This window comes from Humulus lupulus, chromosome 4 (assembly GCF_963169125.1).
Source record: "Humulus lupulus chromosome 4, drHumLupu1.1, whole genome shotgun sequence".
Classification (NCBI taxonomy): Eukaryota; Viridiplantae; Streptophyta; class Magnoliopsida; order Rosales; family Cannabaceae; genus Humulus; species Humulus lupulus.
Window position 1 is genome coordinate 246,398,365 of NC_084796.1, and position 18,075 is coordinate 246,416,439.

Sequence of the window (18,075 nt, forward strand, 5' to 3'; positions counted from 1 at the left end):
ATTAAATTTTTAAAACCAGAGTCCTATAATTTCCTATTAATTCTAAAGAGTCACATTGAAACAAATTCAATTAATTTAGAATTAATTTGTTGCTAATCAATATTTAGGTTTAACTAATATAATGAACCTATACAATTAAGTCCAACTCAGGTAAATAGGCATTAACAATTGGGCTTGTATGGAGGAGGGCTGGGTCCAGTATGTTGTTCCTACTACAAAAACCACCATACTTCCATACAAAGTCCAAAAGACAGGAATTTAAACATTCGTTTTATTAATTGTTATTAATTGATTAGGCCCACTATAGTCATGCAAAGCAAGTGGAACCACTCACAAGAGAGGAATTTAAACTTTAAATTTTCTAATGGGCAAAAAAAAAACCTATCATTTTATGAATATTTTATTTGGAAAAATCCATATATCTAGTAAACATATGGGCACAATATGCATCTAAGCCCAATTGCAAAAATACTACATAAAGTGTAAACAAATATGTTATAACCAGATGGGCCTAATCATATTATTATATGAGCAAGTCTATGAATTTAAGCAAAATTACCACAATTTATTTCATTTGCAAAAATCCCACAATTAATTATCTAGAATTTAACAAAATTTTGAATTAATTAAAATTTTACAAAAATAAGTCAATTTAAATGAAATTTATCAACAATTAACAAAAGTTAATTTAAATTTTATTTATCAACAATAAACTTGATTTAGGTTAATTTGAAAAATATTAATTTAATTTAAATTGGATTTATCAATGTTGACCCTCAAATTGGCCAACGACACGGAGCCAGATAAACGATAGGAAATTAAAGGAAAACAAGAAGAAAATTAAATGGAAAGCAAACGACACAAACGATTTATAGTGGTTCGGCCCCAATTGAATGGTAATGACCTATGTCTACTTAGTGTTCTTATTGATAATGAATCCCAACATTGTGATCAATGAACTAGGGTTCACAAGTTTCACAAGCCTTGGGAAGATTACAACTTCGGTCATTAATCACACTGTATTCTTCTCTCTGAGTACAAAGATCAAAAGTTAAAAAAAAAGTCCTCTTCCTTGAGCCTTATCCTTCTTATTTATAGGCTTAAGAAGATTACATGGGTCGATGAGCCTTAATTACAATTAAGACTTGCGTATCCAGGTAATAAAAGAAATTACAAATAATGTAAATATCACAAGATTGTACATCCAAAATGAAGTAAATGAAAGTATGCGACCAAGCTGATCACCAAAGAGTGATGCTTGATAAATCAACCACCTTCTGGTAAAGGGTCGAACATGATTCACTTGAATCTGCCACGTGTAGATTAATTCTGCCACATCATCAGGAGCCGTTTTCTGGGTAAACAATCAACAATTAACAAAGTTAATTTAAATCTCATTTACTAAAAAAGTATTTTATTAATTAGTTTGAAAAACATTATATTTTTAAAAATCTAACCAGTTATAAATTTTTAAAACAAATATCATCTGCTATTTTTGAAATTTTTTTCTTAAACAGTTAAACAAATTCAAATATCTATAAAAATAACTAGTCAAAAAATTTTCAAATTTCAAATAATTTAAATATTAAAATCCATAGAATAATCAGATATTAATATCTTCAAACATCATATTTTAAAAAAAAATATATCAATATTAAAAAATATCTTAAATATCTGATAACTTAATTATAATATTTTTATAATTAATTAGTTAACCTATTTTAAATTTGAATTTGAATATTTGTAGAAAATATATATTTTTAAAAGTTCAAACAACCAAAATTTCATTTTTCACAAAAGATATTTATAAATAATAAAGAATATCTTATATTTTTGTATTATCCTATTAAAAATACATTCAAAAATTAAATTTTAAGAAAAAAAATTAACGCCGGCCATGGCCGTGGGACAAAACTGGGCATTTTTCGCGTCTTGGCCGCGGTTAGGGGTAAATGGTGGCTGCGGCCACTGGCCCCTGTTACCTAGGCCGCGACCAGTGGTGGCTGCAGCCACTGCTCGATAATTTTTTTTTTAATAAAATTTATGTAATTTTTCAAGCCAAAAATGTTTTCTAAATAATTTGTACCATGTTTTACACAAAATAAAGCGTATATAAAAAGTAATGGCATATAAAACACAACAAAATAACATAAAATCGCTAATAATTACCTAAAATTCAATATGCTTCATAAAAACATGAAATTTATCCAATTACTCAACACATCAAATACTTCAACTTTTAACATGTTCATGCATGAAAATAAAGATTACCAAAGGCTCTGAGGCCAGTTGTTAGGAAAACTTATACAAGATTTTGTTTATTTTCAAGTAAATCTTATATTAAACAAATTAATATGAGAAAACCTAAAACTTGTTTCTAAAATTGAATTCAAACAGAGATAATGATAAGAACACTTACATTATTTAGCAGTGGAATGATTGAGTCATTCCTTCAGTTTCTCTTACCCTTGTATCCTTTCAGTCGCAGAGTATTACCAAGAAAGTTAACCGTTCTTCAATTTTCTTCATAGCCCAAAGTATCCTTAGAATCACCTAGACTAGGGTGGAAAATTCTCAACATGAGATAGATACAGTGAGAATAAGAGAAAAGAACAATGAGGCTTAGAAAATGATTTATGTTTATAGAGAGAATCTAAAAACTATCAAAAAACTAGTGATTAAACTTATGTTTTCAACTCTCACTAAGCACTCATTTTATATACTAAATTAGGTCATTTAATTTAATTAACAAATCAATAAAATAGTAGATAATATCAGTCCTAGATCGAAATTTTTAATAAAATATTATTAAATATATATATTTTTCTTTTAAATATTAAGAAAAAATTATAATATTTAAATGGAGAGGAAGAAAGAAAAAAAAAAGAAAAAAATAGAAAAAATAAAAAAAGTAAAAAAGTAAAATATATACATATTAATAAGAAAAGACCTTTAATAATTTTTTAGTAAAATAGAATTTTTATTAAATATATTTTCCTATTAATATATATTATTTTATTTTATTTTTTCTATTTTTAATTATTTAATTTTAAATATTAAAAAAAATTATAATATTTAAATGGAGAGGAAGAAAGAAAAAAATGGAAAAAAGAAAAAAAGTAAAAAAGTAATATATATATATTAATAAGAAAAGACCTTTAATACTTTTTTACTAAAATAGAATTTTTATTAAATATATTTTCTTATTAAAATATATATTATTTTAATTTTCTATTTTTAATTATTTAATTTTAAATATTAAGAACAAATTATAATTTTTAAATAGAGTACAAGAAAGAGAAAAAGACAAAAAAAAGTAAGAAAAATAGATTTTATAATTTTTAACTTATTTTTTTTATTTTTTTAATCTTTTGAAATAAGTTTTTATATTTTTATTTTTTAAAATTGTAATTATATTCGTGGCAGTGGTGTGTAAATGTCATGTCACTTCCTTAAGTGTCAAATTATCACTTTGTTAGCGATGTAGGATGAAAACTAATGCCATGTCATGTTATGCCATGTCACTGCCTTAAGTGTCAAATTAACAAACAAAGTCATTAGATGGATGGTTAAGTAGGTTTTTTTTTTTCCCACAACATACATAGGTTTGAATATTAGCTAGGTCTAATGGTCTACAAACTATTTTTTTTTTTGTTTTATAAAAAAAATTCAAACACTTCATTTTTTTTATCTGGGTCTATAGAGCCAGCTTGTACTTAGCTGGGTCCACCCGTGATAGTATATATATAATTAATAATTATAATTTGAGAATGGAGTAAAAGAAAAAAAAATGTGATCAATAACAATGAGAAGAAGCACCCAAGTAGTAGTTAAAGAACTCTAAGTTATATGTAGTAGTTTAGCTCAAAAAATGAATTAGTTTCATTGTCAATTCCTCCATTTTATAAATTTTTATATCAACTCTTAATATTATTGTTGTGAGGTATTTTAACTAGGGATGTTCATCAACCACCCTCATCGTACCACAATTTGCGGTTTGAAACCCTTCGTGATGCAGTTGCAGTTTGCATTTTTACCAAATCGCACGGTACAATGCGATTTGCGGTAGTGAATTTTATAAATGCGATTCAAATTACACCACACCATATCATTGTATATATTAATGTTTTATATATATTTTTTCAATTCTATCATATTTAAACTTAAACATATATATTTATATAGTATAATATACACAATATCAAGACCCAATTATTATATTTCATAGGATACTAACACACACTTCAACCTAAATGTATTCCTCCTTAATCAAAACATTTACTTCTATATCACCTTTTTTTCTTTGTTAATAATTTGTTGTATTTTTATTGTTTTGCTAAAAAATTATTAATTAGTTGTGTATTTGTTGTTTTTTTAAACACTCTTTAGTTATGAGCTTTATTATTAATATTTTTTAATTATAATGTTTAATTGTTAAATAATTTGGCGTTATGTATAAATCACCTACACCGCATCGCATTTTTGTGGTGCATATTATGTGGTTTAAGTTCTATGCGGTGCGGGTTGCAGTTTTGAAAATTGCTTAAACCGTACATGCGGTGTGGTTTAATAAATTGGCAAAAAAACTGCACCGTCCACACCCACATCCCTAATTTTAACATTGCATAGCGAGAACAACCAGCTCTCCCGTTGTTGTTCACTGAGAGTATAATTTGCCAACCTTTACTCAAATTATACTTTCAGTGAACGTAGGCTTAATTTATTGGCTGAACTACTTAAATTTTAGAGTTATTTGTATGTTTGTTTAAACCGACCTAACATTGATATAGGTCAAAATTTGGGATCGTCTCCCACATTACTTCTCGATCCCCTAAAATGAAAAATTGCAGAGGCTCACATACGACTGCGATTGTAGGCCCTCCAGAGCCACGAGAGCCCCTCCCGACCTCCGAACTCTGCCCCTCCATCCCCCCCCAAAAAAAAGCCCCACATCGTATTTTGAAGATAACATTTTAAATGGATCAAGATCACATATCCCACTAAGTCGAAGAACCAAAAATGGGTACAAGATGAACATTTTCATAATTTTAGTACTTAGTTGGAAAAACAGTTTTTATGTTTGTTTTGCTTGTATGTTTGATTTGTTGATTTTATTGCATGGATATTTTAACATTTTGTGTTTGTTTTAGGTTATACTTGAATTGAGTATGAGCACCAACCAAGAATTTGAATCACTGAAATGGATATTATGATTTCCTTTATTAAGTATGATTAAGTATTAGTCGTACTATATAAATAGTACTCACTTTAACATGATTGATCATGATTTAAGTAGAAAGACACAAAATAGTGGGGTCATGGTTGTTGCTAGGACTTTCCAAATTTCTAGTTCGAAGAATAAAAATCTTGTCGAATGTGATATGACATTCTATGGTGTAGTAAAAGAAATTTGGGAAGTAGATTATGTCAATTTTTGAATTCCTCTATTTCTTTGTGATTGGGTAAAGAGTGATAACGGGTTAAGGATCACCAATTAGGATTCAAACTAGTTGACTTAAATTGATTAGGGCACAAGTCTGATAGATTTATAATGGTATCATAAGCTACTCAGGTATTTTATATGAGTGATCCACTAGATGCTTGATGGTCAGTTGTCCTAAAATCCCCACCAAAAGATTATGACATGAATAATTCTAGTGGCGATGATCTTCATCTTGATGGTGAAATTTTTTGAAATCACTCAACCACCTACAGATTCGACCGTTGAGGACGATAACACTTGTTCCCGTATCGATGATGAAATGTTGTGGATTGACAATTGAGTATGTTATATACTTTGAATTTTTTGTTGATTTATATTCATTTATGTTCGTTTTACATATTACTATAAACATGCTGATAATTTATTTTTGTTGTTCAACTGTAGGTGCATGCGTTGATATGAGCTACAGAGAGGACAACCTACAAGAAGGGGACAACTAATTATACTTGAGTCGTCACGTAAGTCATGTTTAATTTATTAGTTATTATATAGTTTAATTGAACTTTTATTTTAAAATCATATATAATTCAAGTCTAACTAATTTTTTGAATTCATTTGTAGTTCAAAATTATAATGGTGTACTCGCTTGAAGAAGTCAACGCCGTACAAGATGAATGGGCAGAGTCAATTCTACCTCATCTCAGAGTTTGATGAGAACTAGTGCTAGCTAGTATGTACCTCCTGCATATGTCGATCTTGACTTAGATTAGTTTACTAGCTAACTTATTTTTTGTCTCTAAACAATGGTTAAGTTAGTAGATGTTGATTAGAAATTAACTTAGTCATTGTTTTCCCTCTCGACCATTTCATATTATTTTTTGGATCATATATCTAGACCATTGTATATGTAGTTTCATATAAATATATAATTTTAATATGTATATAAATATTTCTGCCTTTCTGCTTCTGTTTTGCTGAAAGGGGGAAATGGCATCGGTCTACTGACACATCTGAGCAATAGCGTCAGTTACAAACCAACGCTTCTAGATAGGTTGATCGCATCACCAACAACAACGTCAGTCTTGGAACCGACGCAATTGGCTAAAGCGTCGGTCTGTAACCAACGTTGAACCCCTGTTTTTTTGTAATGGAAACAACTAAGAAGAAGAAGAAAATGAATTGGAGATGGCATTAGCAGTGACTGGAGGTATGATGTCCGTTTTGGTTGCTAGTGTGAGAAGGCTACCATTATTGTAAAATAAAATGGATAGAGGGTTTGGCTGCTATTGTTGTGAGAGAAAATGAAGAGAGGAAATTGTTGGGGAATATACAAGGAAGAGAGGTAAATAAGAGTGAGAGAGATGTATTTTATTTATGGTAATCACTTCTTTATAATTAATGAATGGCAATATTTTAAACAATTTTTTTAATAAAAAAATTTGTTGCATAACTTTATGCCCATAAAAATAGAAAGCAATTTGTTTTTTCTTATATTTTTGTAAAAAAAATATTTTTAATTTATATTTTTTGCCCAATTTTAAAGTCAATCTTTTATCATATGAACGGTGCCTTATAAATTGTTTAAAAAATAAATAAATAAAACATTTTGATCACTCAAAAGTGTATTGTACATAATATATATTGGAAAATTCTTGGAAGTTTTCTTTTAGCACACCCTTTGTATTTTCCACACATGGATATAGTTATAATTCAAATATTTTTATATGATACTCTACATTATAGTTAAAGGAGACATTCCATCCGTTTTTGGAAAATCCTAAAAAATTTATAATGTCGAAAACAAGGTTCAATCAATTTATTATAGGGATGCATATTTTTTTGAACGCGAACAAAACAAACAGTTTGAACCCTAATTAACATATACAACATCATAGAAAAAAAATAGGATTATAACTATTCAAGTGCCAAGATCACAAAACTGGTGAACCAATAGCGAACTACCAAAAAAATTCCCAAAAATATTTTATTTATACATATAAAATATTTACACGAAATAAGAAATAGAGTTACAGTGACACCTATTGCTACACCTATCCCGACATGTGCGGGTACGAGAAATCATATCAATCCCCACCCCCACTCCTAGCCCCGAATTGGACTCCCCCCACCCCGCTCCATAAGGGGAGTGATGAAGGCTTTGGTGTACTATTTTTTTTATTATTATTATGACTGATTTTTTTGTTTATGTTTTTCCTTTTGCTTTGTTGTTGATTTTTATATTTTCGATTTCATTTTGGTGTAGTCTAGGTTGTCTCTTACCCATTTCACCTCGTGCTTTGAGGCTTCACATTTCATGAGCTATTCAGATCTCAACAACACAATGCATTTTATGGGCCACACCAACCTCTCATCAGCCTAGCAATCGGCAACGGCTGGTTAGCCTCAGACCATAATTGAGGGATTGGAGCCCAAGAGAACTAGAATTACACCATAATAACAACAACAATAATAATAACAATCCATAATTTCCCATTTTATTATATGGAAAGGCATACATTATTATAAAGTAACAATACTATAAAAGACACACCGGAATTAAGACAAAAGCAAACCACGCATGCATATGCATGCATGCATCCATTATTTATACCTACGTACGTAGTAAGATTGGCATTATTATATGGATATGGTTTATCTATATTATTTAGAATTTTCCACACATATCAAAAGACGACAAGTACATCCAGAAGAGCAAGGAAGCAAGAGTCCGCATACTTGACCACACTTACCATTTGTTGAAGGTACTCCTCTCAGCAATATATCTAGAAGAGAATAATAACGTTCAATAACCTGATTGGTATTATCTCCATCTGAGTAAACTCGAACATCATTCAGGGTTCGGCTTGCATAAGCAGTAGATGGGAAAAACACAGCAAGAACAACTATGCTCATCATCACTACAAGAACGATTGACTTATTCTTACTCTCCATATTCGAATGATCTCTTGTGGAAGTAGTAATTAAATTATACGATTGCAATGTGAATGCCTAAGACAATGACATTGTATTTATAACTCTAGATCAATGCTCTGGATGAATATTAGGTGGATAATTTTTCCGAATAATTATTCTGAAAAATAACTTTTAGGAAATTATTGAAGGGTCCAACACTTTTAATTTGAGAATAGTAGAAGAATTTATGGGAAAATAAAAATAAAAATAGCAGCGAAAAGTAAAAGGAAAAAAAAAGTGAAGAAGGAGAAGAATAAGACTTGATTCAAAATAAATCAATAATTTGTGGTTGAAAGTCTAGCTATTCTACTGTCATGTGAATGTTTATCAATAATTTTGCTAACAAATAATAGTGTTACTGTATACAGTTCTAGCAAAAAGATAGAAGAAAAACTATATCATAGAGAATCTAAAAATCTTTCCATCAACAATTTTACCTTCCAAATAAACAAAGTAAAGACTGTTGGATCTGTGTCATGTCATAGAGGTAATTATAAGGGTAGGTGATAATGCATATATAGAAAATGATAGAATTTTTGTGCGAAAATTATTGTGTGTCATGAAGGTGGTGGTCATACATATAGCAGGTAGTTGATCATGTTTTTGCATAGTAGAGAAGACATTTTGTGGAAAAGAAAAGTATATATATTGAAGAATGACATATAACTAACTTTAAAAAAGGACAAATAAATCATTCTCACTTTCTATATAATATATATTTTAAAAAGTATGAGAGATAAAATGTAAACCGACATCACTTAAATGATTTACTACAAAACATTTATAAAGAAACTCGATTGAATACAACATAACTTAAATAACCTTTACAAAATATGCAACTCGAGATCTCGATATAAAAAATAAATCATGTTTTACATGCACGACGTAAGTAAAAATAAATGTTTAATACACAACATAAACCAAAGGTTAAAGACTTTTATAACAGTAATGCATAAGTAGCACCCCTCGACCCTCAGGTCAACCAATCATGACATGCACACATCTGACCGAGCCTGCTCTAACTCATTGCCTCATCAACTATGCTTATACATTTACCTGCAACATAGAGTACCCATGAGCTAACGCTCAGCAATAAGAGCTATATAGGACATAATCCTCAAAGCCCAACAATAAAAGACATAATATATAAAGCGTAAAACATACTAATTCATATTTCCACAACCTAAAACATAAACCACTCATAGTCGATACCTTAGCATACAAAGTTCTATAACCAAAATTATTGTATTGTAACATAATCACAACATCATAACTAACTATCCTATCAAAACCTAACTATAGCATAACGTAAACATAGAATACCATAAATATAGCTTAACATATTAAATCCATAACTCGTATTATCGGTGTTGTTCCAGCCTATTGTGCAACCAAACACAAATTATCATAAGCATGCATTTTTCATAACGTAAGCATGCTACACAGACATATAACATATTTACACATATCTCAGTCACACACAACATGCATCACTCAATAACATAGCTCTTAACATAATTAATAACATGATTCATACCATAGTTCATGACATAATTCATAACATAGTTCACAATATATTTCGTAACAAAATTCCTAACATAATTCATAGCATAGCTTATATCATATTTGTTGGCAATACTTATAATAGGATCTTCATTTATTTTCATGTAATTTACATATTATCAAACAAACAAGTAAATTCCTAGAACATGTTCCTATGAAATTGATACAAAACAGAATAAAGTAAGAAAACTTACATATACGCAGCAGAACTGGAACAACTCCTTCATTCAATCTCTCTAACCCTTGATTCCTTTCTGTAGCAGAGTATTATCAAGAGATTGAACTAGATCAACAACACAGTCTTCCTCACCAATCCTTTGATCAACCTAGAACTAGTGTGGGCTGGTTCTCAACACATGAGATAGAGATATAGAAGAGAAGAAGAGAGAGTGGCTAGAAGAGTGTAATTCTAGAGTGATGTGTGACTTACTCTTATGTTTTTCATCATCTGAAAACCCTAGCTATAACACTCTATTTATAGACACATCCATGGGCTTATCTTCTTATTTAAAATTAATTAAAAATAAAATATAAATGAAGCTCTATCATGGCTGGCCCACGCCATATGAGTTGGGCTCATGATATATGTAACGCCCTGGAAAGCCAAGACCGTTACACTGTGTGTTTATAAAGGTGCAAGACTTGCTAATCAAGTCATTTAACTCAAAACATGTTACCGAATCTATAGTTAAACTAGGGTTAAAAGATTTTAGTCCCAAAAGCTTCATTTCTTATAAACTAACATTTTCTTTACATGGGATCCCAAAAGTGGTAAAGTTAAAAGACGGTCTACAAAATTTTAGGATTGAAATAAAGCTATTAGCCACTCTAAGGCAAAACAGACAATTAAGCTTTTCTCGTCCTGTATTACTCCTCGGCCGTGACAGCCGATCAGCTGACTATGTACATTCAGCCTCGAAGCTCTCCATCTCAGGACTAGTCCAACTTGCCCTTACCTTTACCTATACCACGTAGCACATGTGAGCCAAGGACCAGCAAGAAAACACCATAACAGAGCATAGTCATTAAGCAAACAACTAGAAAACTCACATGGTATAAACATGTACTCAACAGTCTAAGCATTCATGTTATTCAAGTATTCAACATACCAAGTATATCATTTCATATAAAAAATAAATCCACATATGATAACCAGGGTTAATGCCTTTAGGCCGCACCCTCTATTTATCCCACTGACTCTGGTCTGCTTAAACCGAGCTCAGTGAATATTAAGCTGTCCTCAGCTACCAGTGGCTGAGCCACGCCCTGTGCGCAAGTATTATTTACGGCACCCTTAGGCCGTTTATCACATGTTCCATGACATAATACCATCTATGACATCATACAGATATACGGAACTCTTAGTCCCATCACAAACACATAACCAAGTGTAGTTCTCTTACCTTTAGATTTCGCTAGCTTTGTTCAATTTGATCCTCAAGCACGATCCCGTCTGAGCCCTAGCGTACACCTAGTCACAGCCATAGATCAGAATCATCACCAAACCTCAAATCCAAAACCTAGCCTCGGGAAGCCCTAATTCCACCAAACGGGGTGGTGGTATCAAACCCTGAGCCCCCGGGCAAAAACCCTTAGAAATAACCCAAAAACCCCTTTCTGGAAACAGGGTAGCGCTACAGCGCCCTAAGGAGAGCGCTATAGCGCTACAAGCAGAGCCAAATGTTAGGAAAACTTATACATGATCTTTATTTATTTTCATGTATATCTAATATTAAACAAATTAATACGAGATAGCTTAAAACATGTTTCTAAAATTGAATTCAAAGAGAAACAAAGAATATAATACTTACATTATACGCAGCGGAATTAAAGAGTCATTCCTTCAGTTTCTCTAACTCTTGTATCCTCTCTGTCGCAGAGTATTATCAAGAAACTGAACCGATCTTCTATTTTCTTCACAATCTTCCAATGTATCCTTAGAACCACCTAGACTAGTGTGGGCAATTCTCAACACATGAGATAGATATAGAGAGAATAAGAGAAAATAACAAAGAAGCTTAGAAAAGGACTTGTGTTTAGAGAGAATCTAAAACTATCAGAAAATCTGACTTGTGACTTATGTTTTGACTTCTCTCTAAGCACTCCTTTTATAGACTTAATTAGGCCATTTAATTTAATTAAAAAATCAATAAAATAATAGCCATTTTAAAGCCTAGGTCGAAATTATCACGGGCTTTAGGCCCGTGAAATTTTCCATGTGATTATAAGCCCATTGGACTTAAAATCAAGGCCTGTATTATTTTCTATTGATTTAATTAATTAAATAATTATTTAAATCCTTTATCAAATTAATTATTTATAATTTGAACCTTGATTTAAACTTATTTATTAATTTAGATACCAATTTATCTTAATTAATAAATCTGCCATAATTTCTCTTTTCTTCTCAAAATTATACAACTCTGTGAAACTATCCAAAATTGACCTGGTCAACTTTGATAATTAAATCAATTAGTTGAGACTATCTAGATGATTTTACCCAAGGTACAATGGGGACCATGAGCCTATGAAATCAAGCTCCAATAAGTTATCATAATTCTAACAAATAAATTTACTAACTTATTAATTCCTCGTGACTCCACTATAGACTCGGAATTGCACTCTTGAATTCATAGAACACTCTATAACAAATATAGATACGCTATTAATTATCCATTGTTACAACTATAATTGTCACTCAATCCTCTATAGATGGTCCACAATCAGATAGGACTAAAATACTGTTTTACCCCTCATTGTATTTTATCCTTAAAACACTTAGTTCCTTGTAAATGATATTTCAGTAAACTAATTTAATCACTAAAATGAGATCTCTATCATTTAACACCTTGAACCAAACTAAAAGGAACCATCATTTCACTTCTTCATCAGAAGCTATAGATGTTCATATCTATGATTAACACTCCCACTCAATTATACTACCGAGTTCCCAAGATGTAAGTATGGGCTAGTCTGTAGGGTAAGCTGGTAACGAACAAGTCAAAGAACTCAAATAATACAATCAGTTAGAATACTAACCACTTAGAATTGAGATTGAATTGACCTATGGTCAACTATATGATATGACTAGAATAGATAATAACGGTATGTTTACTTATCTTATCAACTGTCAATATTAGTCCTGTCCGATGTACCAAATACATCCGATCTTATCTACTTTTCTAATGTTCTGGAAAGAACATAACATTGTAATGTGTAAGTAGATCATATCGTAGATTGGCAAGTCAGTGTAAATCATGTGCACTGACTAATCTTAGGACTAACTTATTTTGAACATATAGTCATATTTATATTCCATTGTGATCACGTCACTATAAATAAGATTAGCTATATGCTCGGGATTTAATAGAAGTTTATATTAAACAAATAATCATGAAAATAAAAGATGTGAGCAAAGTGATTGACCAAGTCAAAAAATTATTTCTATTCTTTTATTGATAATAAAATGAGATTACAAAGAACTTGGGTTTTAATTAGGGCATAAAACCCCAACAAACTCCCACTTGCACTAATTGAAACTAATGCCTTAATTCTACTAATCTCATTTCCTTGATATGCTTATCAAATGTAGCTTCTGGTAGTGTCTTCGTAAACGGATCCGCAAGATTGTCTTCAGTTGCAATCTTCATAACCTTCACATCTCCCCTGGCCACATATTCTCGAATTATGTGGTACTTCCTTTTTATATGCTTACTTCTCTTGTGACTTCGAGGTTCTTTCGAGTTGGCTATCGCTCATGTGTTGTCACAAAACAACACAAGCAAATTATCCATTTCTAGAATGACACCAAGTTCTGAATAGAACTTCTTTAGCCAGACTATTTCCTTAGCTGCTTCTGACACAGCTATGTATTCAGCCTCCATGGTGGAATCTGAGATTGCAGACTGCTTTACGCTTCTCCATATCACAGCTTCAACCCCATAAGTAAACACCATTCCAGAAGTAGACTTCCTGTCATCGACATCAGTCTGAAAATCTGAATTGGTGTAGCCTACAATGTTCAGAACACCACTTTTGTAGACTAACATATAATCCCTAGTCTGCCTTAAATATTTCAGAATATGCTTAACTATTATCCAATGCTCCGGTCCTGGGTTTGACTGATACCTGCTCACTACTCCCACTACATAGCAGATATCTGGTCTAGTACACAACATAGCATACATCAGACTTCCAACTGCAGATGCGTAAGGAACTTTTCTCATTGCATCTTCCTCTTCAGGAGTCTGGGGAGACTGCTTCTTTGAAAGATGAATTCCATGGCAGAACGGTAGACGCCCTTTCTTGGAATTTTTCATTGAGAAACGTTCAAGCACTTTATCAATGTAAGCTGCTTGAGATAGAGCTAAGAGTCTGTTCTTTCTATCCCTGATGATTTGGATACCTAGAACATAACTCGCTTCACCATCCTTCATCTGGAATTGAGTGCTCAGCCAATACTTCACGTCTGATAAATTTTTAACATTGTTTCCAATGAGTAAGATATTATCTACATAAAGGATCAGGAATACCACTATTTGATTTGCCTTCAATTGGTAAACACAAGGCTCATCAATATTTTGTTCAAAGCCATAGGTTTTTATTATCTCATCAAACCTAAGGTTCCAGGTCCAGGAATGAGAAGCTTGCTTAAGTCCATAGATGGACATATTCAACTTGCAAACTTTTCCTTCTTGTCCAGCTACTTTAAATCCTTATGGCTAATCCATATAAATGACTTCGTCAAGCTTCCCATTAACAAAAGTTGTCTTGACGTCAATTTTCCAGATCTCATAGTCGAAAGTGGCTGCTATGGATAGGAGGATGCGAATGAACTTGAGCATGGCTACCGGGACATTGAGAATGTGGGCGGGACAGGACACCCCAGATTCTATAATAGCGTAAACTAGGTTCACGACCATTCCAGCGTTCTAAAGGTGTTTTGGGGATTGATTTGGACGGCATGACCTTAAGAATGTCGTTCGTAGTTTCAATTGCATGAACCCAAAACGAAGTTGGTAGAGTAACTAAGCATGCATCTAACCATTTCCAATAAAGTTCAGATCTGGTGTTTCGCTACACCATTTTGTTGCGGAGTACCCGGGGCAGTAAGTTGTGATAAAATCCCAAGTTTAGTTAAATGATCTTGGAACTGCATATCCAAATATTCTCCACCCTTATCAGATCATAAGATTTTTAACATTTTACCTAATTGGTTCTGAGCCATTGCTAGGAATTCTTGAAACTTTGAAAATGTTTCTGATTTCCTATGCATTAGGTAAAGACATGAGTATCTAGAGTAATCGTCAATGAAAGTGGCGAAATACTCAAAATCACCCTTGGCTTGTACATTCAAAGGTCCACAAACATCTGAATGCGCAAGTCCAAGTGGTTCTGTGGCCCTATCACCCTTTGCAGAGAATGGACGCTTGGTCATTTTGCCTTCTAAACAAGATTCACAGACAGATAATTCTCCTAAGGTGAGTTCCCTCAATTCTATCATAGCCAATGTGACCTTGTCTCAAATGCCATAAATACGTCATGTTGTCATTTTTGGTCTTTTGACGTTAATTGGTCCTATGTTTAACTACTTTGAATAAATCATTGTTAAGAGCGAGGGGTTCGTTAGGTCGCAAAATATAAAGCCCGTTTTCCAAACAGGCAATATACAATTGTGATCCATTGAAAGAAATAGATATATTAGAACTTGTGAAAGTCATAAAAAATTGTTCTAATTGCAACATGGAAACTGAAATTAAATTTCTACTAAAATTTGGAATAAAAAATACATCATTTAAAATTAAAAATTTATTTCCGAACTTCAGACGAGCTCTTCCTTTAGCTTGGACCGCAACGAACGCTTCGTTCCTAACTCTAAGTTTTAAGTCGCCTTCGTCCACTTTCTCTCATGATTCAAGTAGCTGTAAAGAGTTACAAATATGGTTAGTAGATCCAGAATCAATAATCCAAATCGATTTATCATTCTCTAAAACACATGTTTCTAAGATAAATGAACTATAATCATTACCTTTGTTATTCGCTGCTAGAAACTTGGGGCAATCTTGTTTCCAATGACCCTTCTCTTTGTAGTGAAAACACTTACCTTTTCCTTTCTTGTTCTTCCACTTAGGCGTCTGTGCATTTGGTTGTTGTAATGCCCCGAATTCTCCGATGTGTTTAACGACGTGAATAGTAAGCCGAGAGGGCCATACTTGCTTAATTCTATTATTAATTGATAAAATGCATGTATATGTTGATTATGTTATAATATGATGTGAAATGCATGCATGTGCGTCCATATTTTTAATTACAGGGGTGTGATGGTAATTTGGCCCGTTGAGGGTAAATTATTTACTTGGATGCATGTTGGTGATATATTTTGAGACCACATTATAATGTGGGTTTGTTCGAGCCATTCGGCGTGAGACGATCATGGTATGTTAATTATCAATTTGGTCATAACAGGCTTAAGCTCGGGGGCCGGGGTGAGTCTCGGAGTGTTTTAATGATTAGAGTGTTACTGGGCATTAAAGGGTAACGTGATGTGAATTATTAGTGTTTGAGAATATTGAGATTAGCGGGAATTGGGAAGCGTTAATTATGATTAACGAGATAAGTGGAAAGTACCAATTTTACCCTTGAAATGGTTTTAGAAGCCTTAAATGACCTAGGGGCATTTAGGTCATTTGTTTTGGATATATGTGAAGCTTTAGATGGCTGTAGAAACAGAACAGAAACTGAGTTTCATTTCTCCATCCCGTACATCCATTTCCTCCATTTCCTCTTTGGAGTTTTTGAGCTTGAATTGGGGAATTAAGCTAGGAAATCAAGGGGCTGAGGTTGTAGACTTGGTTCAGCCATTGGAGAGGGTTTAATTCCAGGTTTGAGGTAAGTTTTATTCATTAACTTTCTGGTTATACCCTGTTTTAGTTTTGAGTTTTCAGCTTGTAATCATTTGGTGGATAGTTGGAATTAAAGGGAGTTAGGTTGATGTTTTACTTGGGTTTTGATGAGGGTGAGTTGTGGATAAAGTTTAGGGGTTAAATTGGGTGTTAGGTTGGTGTTTTGGGTTGGTTTTAGGGGAAAAACGCAGGGGAGGTTTGCTGGTGCGTGCTGTCTTTTTGGTAAATCTGGGTATTGAGCCGCGGCATGGCTGTGGTGCGCCGTAGCTCATGGCGTCTGGCAGAGAGGGTTGCCTCTGTTTGAGGGGCGCGCCGCGGCACAGCTAGGGCGGGCTGCGACCCTTAGTGGCTTTTTGGCCAGAAAAGTGTTTTTAGCTTGGGGATTCAAGCCTAAGGCCTCGGGGTTGAACCTACTACCCGGTTGCGTAGTGTTTGATGTCCCGGAGGTTAGGTTTTGGTTTGGGAACCTTTTATTATTCATTTTATTGATGGAATCCCATAATTGGTTATGACCTGGTAACCACTAGAGGATCAAAAGGTTGATCGTTCTCAAGGGTCGTTCTTTTATTCATTCTAGCTCGAACCAGAGGTAAGAAAACTGCACCCCAAGTGTGACATGCATGGATGTTCATGAGGCATGTTGGTTGTGTAAATATGGACATGGATTGAGTATAGAATGCTTAGCATATGTTGCTCACTTGTGCATGGTACTGACTCATTAGTCAGATTTGGCAAAGGTCCTAGTATCAACTGTGAAGCTGTGACTTATTAGTCAGGTTCGGCAGTGGTACTGGGCACTGGTCACGTTGCGCTGACTCATTAGTCAGAACGACCTTAGCGTGTTAACGCAAGCCAACAAAGATTAGATCTAATCGACTATCTGCATTGAATGACTCAAAGAGCATTAATGCCAAACCGACCTCAAGGTCGATGAATGATATAAGCGCTTGGAGGCTAGTGGCTTACCTAGCAGCCACTCTCCCACTTGAAACAGTGACATGCTTGTCAGTCACTCAGTATGGTTTACCAGAACCTGTTGAAGGCTAGTGGCTTACCTAGCAGCCACTCTTCCATTTGAAATAGTGACTTGCTTGTCAGTCACTCAGTATGGTTTATCAGGACCTCAAGTGATGTTCACTCATTTTTTTGAAAGCTTTGAGCTCAGTGTGATTATAATGATAATCATTTGATGAT